The 10,668-nt window shown below is 37.9% G+C and overlaps 1 pseudogene; it reads left to right on the plus strand.

Moving 5' to 3' along the window:
* The first annotated feature begins 6,633 nt into the window (after positions 1-6,633).
* LOC129008230 (origin recognition complex subunit 3-like) lies at positions 6,634-8,768 on the plus strand (annotated as a pseudogene).
* The last annotated feature ends 1,900 nt before the right edge of the window (positions 8,769-10,668 follow it).

The following is a 10,668-nucleotide window of genomic DNA, read 5'->3' on the forward strand; positions in this document are numbered from 1 at the left end:
GCTCCCCTCTTCTAGATATTCAGGTCTTTGTATGATCCTCTCCCCTTGAGTGAACAGAAACCTGTGAATTGCTCCTAACCAATAGAACATAAAAAATATTATGAAATATTGCTCCCTTGACTAAGTTACATCACATAAAACTGTCTCATGACAGAGTCACTTGCAATTCTGCCAACAACCTGAGTAGGCTTGAAGCAGATTCTTCCCTATTCACGTCTGTGAATAACAATGAAGCCTGGCTAATAGCTTGATTGTAGTCTTGTAGGTCGCTGAGCAGAGGTCACAGTTAAGCTGTTCCTGTAGTCCTGATCAATAATTATGAGATAATAAATGTATAATGTTTTAAGCTGCTAATTTTGTAGCAAATTGTTGCATGATATAGAAAACACTGGGCCTCCAATAGAAATTTCTGAGATTCAATAAACTCAGACATCAAAACTATAATCCTTCCCAGTAAGTGATATGATTGGAGTCATATATTAAAAGCGGAAAATATAAAATTAGGTGGCACTGATATACTGAGAACTTCAAGGAAAGGTAAAAAAGTGTCAACACACAACAGTCTAGAATGTGTGTGCTTTCCGAGGTCTGTCTACTGGCCTACAATCCTAATGATAATGGGCACTTTCTCCTACGTGCATTGGTAACTGAAGCTCGACTCTTCCTTGCATATGTGGGAAGCATTTGTATGTAAAGGAAAAAGGCCCAATATTAGAACATTCTGCCTGTAGCTAAGCATAAGCATGAAGATAGGGGTGAAGGCTAGTAAGAACTGAATTTCAATAATTTAACAGAATTAAGGCATTATTACTAATGTACCAGAAAGTTATTAAAAGGACCATAAGGATATATAGTTTCTTCATGAATGAGGCCATTATATTAATAATAAAATCCATACTTCATTGGTGTCAGCCAAAATGTTGTCAAAGATTGAATGCTTATGCTCTAAGGAGATATGTGACACTCTTTCATGGCCAGGTCAAGGACGCCAGTTAGGTTTCATCATGTATGCCAATGATAATTTATTAATATTGACAGCTTGTATTGAATTAGGCTTCACAAGCAAGTATGTTGTAGCTAACCAGCAATGTCTACCATTAGCAAGGGACAGTGGCAGGGAGGTAATCATCCTCTCCCCTAGGCAGCTGATGAAATTGTGGACTTTGTGATAAAACACATGGAGTTTGAGTCCTGACAATTATATTCACCAACTTGGAGATTTGGGTCATGTCACTTAACTTCTCTGAGCCTTAGCTTCTCCAAATAGTTAACCATCTTGAGGAGTCTGAGAATCATTAAGAGAGTCTATGTAACAGTACCCAGCAGAGTGTCAGGCCCCTATCTGATGTTTTTTTTTTTTTTTTTTTTTTTTTTAAATTTTACTCATAACTGCCAAACTTGGAAACAACCAAGATGTCCTTCAGTAGATGAATGGATACATAGACTGTGGTAGATCCAGACAATGGAATTCATTCACAATTCACTAAGAAAAATCAGCTATTAAGTCATGAAAAGACATAGAGGAACCTTAAATGCCTCTTATTAAGTGAAAGGAGCCAATCTGAAAAGGCTACATACTGTTTATTTCACCCGTATGACAGTTGGGAAGAGGAGAATCTCTGGAGACAGTAAGAAGATCAGTGGCTGGCAGGGATTAAGAAGGAGGGAGGGATGAATAGGCAGAGAACAGAGGATTTTTAAGGCAATGAAACTATTCTGTACAATATTACCATGGCACATACATGTCATCATATATTTGTCAAAACCGATAGAATGTACAAGACCAGGAGTGAACCCTAATGTAAACTATGGACCTCAGGTGGTAACGATGTGTCAATGTAGCTTCACTGACTGTAACACTTATTCTCATGGTGCAGGGCATCCATAGAGGAAGAGGCTGTGTACGATGGGGTTAGGTGGTATATGGGAAATCACTGTACCTTCTGCTCAGTTTTGCTGTGAACCTAAAAATTCTCTAAAAATAAAGTTTACTAATTTTTAAAAAGTCAAATCATTTTGAACCTTTGAATATTTGCTAAGCAAGTGGATGAAGAAATCAGCAGAGTTAAGGGATGAAAAGTGACTGTAAATTGCATTAGAGATAAGTTATAGATATCAGTGGACTGTGAGAAAGTAGGTTTCATGACTAGATAGAGATATTAGATCAGAAGAAAAAGGGAATCAAATGAAAAACACGGAGATGAATGTATCAGGAAGAGACATCCCAAGTGCCCAGTGTCAGGAATCGGCTGCAGTTTGAATGATTAAAGCACACAGTGGAAGGTGCCACCTCTGTTTACCTCTTTGTGTAACAGCCATGAGATTCACATTACCTAGAACATTACCTAGTGTGAAAAGGTGCCTGTTATTGGAACACTTCTACCACAGTGCCACCAGCAGGATAACCAACCTGTATAATTCCAAAGGCAACATGAATAATGGTAAAATGTTCATTCTTGAAGTGATTAACAGGTGCAGATTGCTATGGAGAAGAGTCAATAAGGAGGCAGAGAGAAGTTCCCTTGTGATATGGTTTGGCTGGGTGCCCACCCAAGTTTCACCTTGAATGGTAATAATCTTCACGTGTCAAAGATGGGACCAGGTGGAGATAACTGAATCACTGGAGCGTTTTCCCCCATACTGTTCTTGTGGTAGTGAATAAATCTCATGAGATCTGATGATTTTCAAAATGAGAGTTCCCCTGACAAGTTCTCTTGCCTGCCACCATGTAAGATGTGACTTTGCTCCTCATTTGCCTTCTGCCTGATTGTGAGGCCTCCCCAGACATGCAGAACTGTGAATCCATTAAACATCTTTCCCTTATAAATTATCCAGTCTCAGGTATGTGTTTATTAGCAACGTGAGAACAGACTAATACACCTTGCTCCTGCTGAAAGGTAGGAAAACTCAGGAAGAGGAGTCCTTAGCTTTAAAAATAGGCATCCAACTCAGAATTCTGAGTGTGAGCTGATGCTCAAGTCAGAGCAAGGACTAATGCCTGGAGGGGTTCAGGTTGTCAACTGTCTACTGAAGGTAGAGGAACATTCCGCTTCTGGCTGGATGCCATCTTAAGGCTGGAAAGAGAATCAGAAATTACTATTTAAAATCTTGTAATGGGAACACATGATAAACTGTTGGGCCCTTGACCTGAATTGTGTGTGTAACTCAAGTTTCAAGGAGAGAGATGGATAGTTAACTAAGTGTACTGTATGCTATTCTATACTGGGTGGTGTGTGGTAAAGAAATGAACAATAAGCAATGGTAACATAGAAAAGCATTTAATTTGAAAAGTGTCAAAATCTGGCTATGCCATTTTGACTCGCAAGAGAAATGACTTTTGCTGACTTCTAGGCTTTCCCTGCCAATGAGCCAGTGGGATTTAACAATCTCACTGTCAAAAGGAGTCAATACCATGCTCTGATTCAAGCTGAATGGATTCACATTTAAGCTAGACCACTTATTAGCATAACTTTGGGCACATCATCTGACCTCTCAGAAACTCATTTTAAAAAATGTTATGTGTAAAATGGAACTAATAATAGTATCTACTTCATTAGTCATATCTTAGCAGAGTAGTGTTGACTTAAATCCTGCTTAACAGTGTTGGTGTGAGGATCACTTGAAACAGTGGCTATAAATACTCTTTGAAAATGGTAAAGCACAATACAAATATAAATCACTGATGCTATTATTTTTTATTTATTATTTAATTCTCAATGCAACTGATTCGAATTTCTGATCTTTAAAACAAGAGCAGAGTTTTATTTTTGCCATTGTTCTCTTTTTTAAAAATAAAATTATGATATATAGTACCATGCCTTGGATATGGAGTCTTTTTAGTAAAAGTCTTAGAATGAGGGATGACTTCTCTTTTCTCCATCACCTCTCTGAGATCAATAGGGCTTAACAGATTGAGGACGGTTTACAGACAGGAGCTACTTCCATGTCACGTTTTAATATACAGATGCAATCTAATGTTCCTGGTCAAGAGAGTAAACATTGTTGCAATACATATATTTGAAAATTGCTTCTCTTCAAATATGTATGTATATATACCTGTATATACACAATGTGTGTGTGTATGTGTGTGTGTATAAAATCCTGATGTCTTCTCTACAGTGCTTTCTAGTTGCTAAAATTGATCCAAGTTACATTAAACTAGATGTAGTCTCAAACAGAGCCAAGTTGTATAGCTCTGCAACTAGATCTAGCTATATGCTTTTGGTATAAACCTCTTTTTATAATATTTATTTTTGGGAACATATTTCTTCATATTATATGCAGGGAATGTATTTCTTAATTTCCCAGTCAATTAAAATGTACTTTGATAAAGAGTAAAAAAGACTCAGCATTATCTCTGAGGACAAATGTGCATTACTTAATGTAATAGTATATTTAAAATGTGGTTTGATTAATGCCAAATCCTCAGAAGGTACATTTAAGGGAAAAACAGCCAGGGTTATCAAATTAGGAATTCTTGTCAAAAAAGATCAGTTCCCATTTCATTTCAACCATTTATCTTTGTAGTTGGTAATGTTTTCATACCTTTACAAGATGTTATAAATGAAGTTCTTTTGATATCCTTTCAAAAGATGCTTAATAAAGTAATGGAACCAATAATTTTTTTTTTCACCGACTGTTCATGGTAACTGGGAATGGTTTGCAGAGAATAGGAAAACTGCTTTTCTTCAAACTTGCTCAGTATGGATGAATGGTTAAATTCATTTTTTTCATACCTGCATTTCATTTAAACACAAATCCCTCTTTTCCCTCATACTTGCCTTTCACAAATTTAAGCCAAGTCTACAAAGAGCAGTAAACCAAAGAAAGAACAATGAGACATTATTTTAGGTTGTAGGGAATCTATTACAGTGGAAAAATGCTGAATTCTGAATCTGAAAACCTGGGATACAATGTATACCTTCATGTTGTAATTGGGTCCTTGGGAAAGTTACTTAAGCACTAGAAGTTTAATGATAACAGTCTCAATTTTTCTATCCACTAAGTAGAGGATAATAAAATCTCTTCTTGTTTCACAGACTTGTATGTAAAATTCAAAAAAGATCATTATCCACATTATTGTTAACATTTTTGAGTGCTTCCTGTGAATCAAAAATAAATGCAACTTATGTAGTGTGTATTAGAGATCCACTCATAAACACAACAGCCCTATAAGAAATGTTCTATTTGCATTTTGTGATCAAGGAAACAGAGTTTGAGGAAAGTTAATAGACTTGCCCAAGGTTATAAGTCGATAAATGATACAGCCAGGATTAGAATTCAAGCAAACATTGAAGTCTGTGCAGTTAACATTATATAAACTTCCATGATCATAGATATACATGCACTTAGGAAATCATAAAACACTAGGCAAATGCATATGAATTACTATTTACAATTTAAGTAGGGGCTTAGAACGAGATAAACTAACCGGCAATGTGACTGCTATTTCACAAGAGGTTGATAGATGATATTTAGTACAAGGTCAGTGTTGATCTTGATTTTTATTATATGTTAAAACTTCAGGGCCAGGTGCGGTGGCTCACACCTGTAATCCCAGCACTTTGGGAGGCCAAAGCCGTTGGATCACCTTAGGTCAGGAGTTCAAGACCAGCCTGACCAATATGGTGAAACCCTGTCTCTACTAAAAATACAAAAATTAGCCAGGCGTGGTGGTGGACACCTGTAATCTCAGATACTCGGGAGGGTAAGGCAGAATTGCTTGAACCCGGGAGGCAGAGGTTGCAGTGAGCTGAGATCGCACCACCGACTCAAACCTGGGCAACAGAGCAAGACTCTGTCTCAAAAAAACTTCAAAGAAGAAAGTCTCCACCCCATGAAGTTAGAGAGAGGTATGTAGTCAATCTTCTCACCTCAGCTGTGTCTTTACTATCCTTTCCCCCTCCCAGCACCCACAAATTATGCTAATTTATGCCCCAGATTGGTACATAATTTAAAAAAAAAACCTGTCTAATGTATTTCACAAATATTTGTTGAATATCTATTATGATTCATTTCTTTAGCCACTGTGTACATTCAGCCATGTAAAAATTCTACATAAGAAGACAGAACAAGCTAAATCTATTATAAAGCTATAAGCTGAGTGTCTTATGGGAGGTCAGAGGAAGAGCCAAGAGTCTCAAAGGAAGTGAGAGATATCCCCAGGAAAAAAAGATGGTGAGAATATTCTAAATTATAAACTAGTACATGCAAAGGTAGGAATACCAAAGAAAAAGGGTGTATATGAGCTGAGGGTATATGTGTTAGATGGACTTGGTTTCTAAGCCATCAGGTGTGCACCAGTGTAAGTGGGAAGTGGGCTACATGGAAGGATGTGATGGAAGAGGCAAGTATCTTCACTAAAGATTCTGGGCTAAAAGAGGTCAGTAAGACCAGGCCATGCAACTCAAAATGCTAGTGCCCTCATATATGTACTTAAAGTGTCCTATCAGGTACCATCAGGAAAATACCTGATATGACCCTGAAATAAGTCTAATCACAAAAGGACAATAGAATCCACTAGTGTTCTGAAATTGCGGTACTCTCTTTAACCTGTACTCTTCCACTCTCCACTCAGGATCACAGTCAAAGGGTATTCCTGGTTCATCTGGCATCTACAGAGCCAGTAAGACCATGGCCACCTCCTCAGTGTCTAAGGGCTGCTTTGTTTTTAAGCCAAACTCCAAAAACAGAAAGATCTCTGTGCCAATGGAAGACTATTTTAACAAAGGGAAAAATGAGCCTAAGGACAGTAAGCTTCAATTTGGAACTTAGTTGATATGGCAGCAAATGAAATCTGAAAATGAGCCACTACAAGAGGAATTAAATAAAAACTTGTTTGACAATCTAACTGAATTTGTGCAAAAATCTCATTCTGGATTCCGGAAGGATTCAAGAGACTTGGGCTGTCAAACAAAACTCAGAGAAATTCCAACTGCTGCTCTTGTTCTTGGTGTGAAAGTCACAGATCATGATTTAACATTCAGAAGTCTAACAGAGGCCCTTCAGAATAAAGTCACACCATATGTAGTCTCATCGCAAGCTAAAGACTGTCCAGATATGAAACACTTTTTGCAAAAGTTGATCTCACAATTAATGAACTGCTGTGTAGATCTAAAATCCAAAGAGGGGGAAAGTATTCAGGTCACCCAGAGAAATACACGTTATTTAATGGATTCACTTTCCAGTTGGTACATGACTGTCACACAGAAGACAGACCCAAAAATGCCAAGCAAAAAGAGGACTACTTCTAGCCAATGGCAGTCTCTTCCTGTTTTGGCTGCCTTAAAGGATATGGAAAGCTTTGCCACAAAAGTACTGCAAGACTTCATAATTATCAGCAGTCAACATCTGCATGAATTTCCACTAATATTCATTTTTGGAATCGCCACTTCTATTATCAACCACTGATTGTTTCCTCATGCAGTATCATCTCTATTGTGCATAGAACTGTTCCAATTTTTGTCTTGCAAGGAGCATCTGACTATGGTACTCAATAAGCTACTTCTTACAACTCAGTTTCCCTTTAAAATAAGTGAAAAAATATTGCAGGTTCTGACCAACATCTTTTTGTATCGTGATTTCTCAATTCAAAACTTTATAAAAGGCTTCAACTTTCTCTATTAGGGCATTTCTGTTCCCAGCCCTTAAGTGTCCTGTGCTGTAATCTTCCAGAAGACAAAAGAAGAATAAATTTCTTATCAAATAATCAATGTGAAAACATCTGATGTCTTCCATCTTTTAGGAGATACGTGGAAAAGCAAGCTTCAGAAAAGCAAGTTGTGCTCTTGACCAGTGAGAGATGTTTGAAGGAGGAAACACAATTATTACTAGAAAACCTGCATGTTTATCACATGAATTACTTTCTGGCTTTGAGATGTGTTCATAAGTTCACCTCTTCTCTTCCCAAATATCCACTAGGTCGACAGATCAGAGAGCTGTACCGCACATGTTTAGAAAAGAACATCCGGAATTCAGAGGAATATGCATCAGTCTTGCAGCTGCTGAAGATGTTGGCAAAGGATGAACTGATGACCATACTTGAGAAATGTTTCAAGGTTTTTAAATCTTCTTGTGAAAAGCACCTTGGCAGCACAGCTAAGAGAATACAGGAGTTCCTGGCCTAGTTTCAGAGCCTTGATGAAACCAAAGAGGTAGAAGATGCTTCTGGTTCATAGCCAAAGGGGCTTCAGAAGACAGACCTCTATCATCTTCAGAAGTCTTTACTGGAAATGCAGGAGTTAAGCAGAAGTAAAAAGCAAACCAAATTTGAAGTACTCAGAGAAAAGGTTGTGAACTTCATGACTGTCTAGTGAGAGAATACCTTCTGCCTCCTGAGACACAGCCTCCATGAGGTGGTGTGCTTCAGCACCGCCCATGCCCTTCGTGGGCATTTAAATGCTGCTCTGTGAATTGCCCTCCATACTGCCCTCAACAATCCTTACTATTATCTAAAGAATGAAGCACTGAAAAGGGAAGAAGGGTGCATTCCAAATATCGCCCCAGACATCTGCATAGCATACAAATTGTACCTAGAGTGTCGCAGGCTAATTAACCTTGTGGAGTATTCACAGGCTTTTGCAACAATTTTGACAGCTGCTGAAAAAATGGATGCAAATTCTGCAACCTCAGAAGAAATGAATGAAATTATCTATACTTGGTTTATTAGAACTGTTTTTGAACTAGAACTTCTAGAACTTTTAGGATTTATAAAACCTACCAAACAGAAGACTGACCATGTGGCAAGGCTAACACGGGGAGGCTGCTAGAAAGCAAATGAGCGAAGCCAGAACTGTCAGATTTAGCTTAAGAGAAAAAGGTGACCAGTCATATTTATATACACTAGAGGAGTAGAGGAGCCTGTTTTGGTGAGAAGATACATGTGTAATCCTTATGTGATGTTTATCCAGAAAAGTACATTGCTAACCCCAAACAGGCATATATCAAAACATCTGTGGAATACTTCAGAGTCCAACAAATAATATATATAACTAAAACTGCTCACACATTTTACTGTACTTTCCACAAAGTCATTACTAAATTGTGAGTAAATCATTCTTGAACTTATAGTATATAAATGTAATGAATTCCTTTATCCAGGAGTATAAATTTTTAAAAAAGGTATTCACTTTGACTTATCAGTACCTGAAGAATATTTTCAGAATAAGCATGGTTAAGGTCCCTTTGCTGATTATAAAATGGCCAGTTCTTTATCAGAGATGGATTCTTCTTTTAGTCAGTGGCTTAGGTTGGATAACTGCATATTATTTCAACTTAATCTTTTATTTCAGTGATGGTCCTGTCAAATCTCATATTGGCATGACCAAAACTTCAGGCTAGGGCTTGAGATTAATACTGTGCTTATGAGATCCCATAGTCAGAAACTTTATAGTTTGTGAAGGAAACCCAGGATGCATTCAGCTCGCAGAGCTTTTAACACGTTCAGAGTGAGTCCAGCCTGCTCTAGCATGGTGGCAACAGCTCAGCAGTGCTAATAGGAGTAATAACTCACATTTGTCTGCAAGAAAATAGAAGTCACAGACAGAAAATAAATCAAGGTGGAAGTCGCTAAGTTCAGCCTCACTCTTTTTTTCATAATCTCATGAGTATTCCACATTTTAAGGAAAGCTACTCCTTCAGACGAAGGGAAGAAGAGAGTGTCCCAACCACTTTGTGCCAAGCATTGTGGAGAAACTTTCCCATGGAAGTTCCCAGTTAATCTTCATATTTCAGTGAGTTATTTTAATCCCATTTCGCAGATTTACATTATATTAGTCTCCAAAGGCTAAAACACTTGCCTCTGGTCACATGGTTAATAGGTGACAGAGTAAGCTTCCAAATCCAACATATGTCATAGTACATACTGACTGTTCACTGACCTGCAAAGTACTAAGTCACTGCCTTGAACAAAATGATTTTAAAACATCTTTCTTTCTGAGATGTGGCTTCAGATACATTTACCATGCCTTGTCAGTCCCTTACCATTTAAGTGTGGCTAATTCTATTCAATAAGATATTGAGTAGTTTTATGTGGCAGGTATGCTAGATAACAGAGGTATAATGTTGCATGATGTTATGGACTGATGTTATATGCCCCCAAAATTTACATGTTAAAATCCTAACCTCCAATGTGACAGTATAGGAAGCTGAGACATTTGGGTGGTGTTTAGGTCATGAGAGTGGAGACCACATAAATGGGATTGGTGCCCTTACAAAGGAGACCCCAGAGAGTTTCCTCATTTCTTTTGCCACGTGAGGACACACAGAGAAGATTGCCATCAATGAACCAGGAAGTTGGCCCTCACCAGAAGCTGAATCTCTAGTGCCTTGATTTTAGGCCTCTCAGCCTCTGGAACTGTGATAAATAAATGTTTGCTACATGCTTGTTGTTTAAGCTACCCACTCTATGGTATTTTTGTTATAACAACTTGAATGGACTAAGGACAGATGAGGACCAGTTTTTGTCCCCACTTATTTTGTTATTTCTTCAACATATATTGAGCACTTGTATATGCCAAGCACTGAACTAGATTCTCAGAGCACAACAGTGAGTGAAACAGCTATAATTGCTGGAATGGCTTATAGTTCAATGAGGCTCATTGTCTTTGGAGGTGGTGATCATAGCCTCTGGCTGGTGATACATACTCTTCATTTCTGGCTGAGGTGATG

Source organism: Pongo pygmaeus, chromosome 9 (genome assembly GCF_028885625.2).
Source record: "Pongo pygmaeus isolate AG05252 chromosome 9, NHGRI_mPonPyg2-v2.0_pri, whole genome shotgun sequence".
In the NCBI taxonomy this organism is placed as follows: domain Eukaryota; kingdom Metazoa; phylum Chordata; class Mammalia; order Primates; family Hominidae; genus Pongo; species Pongo pygmaeus.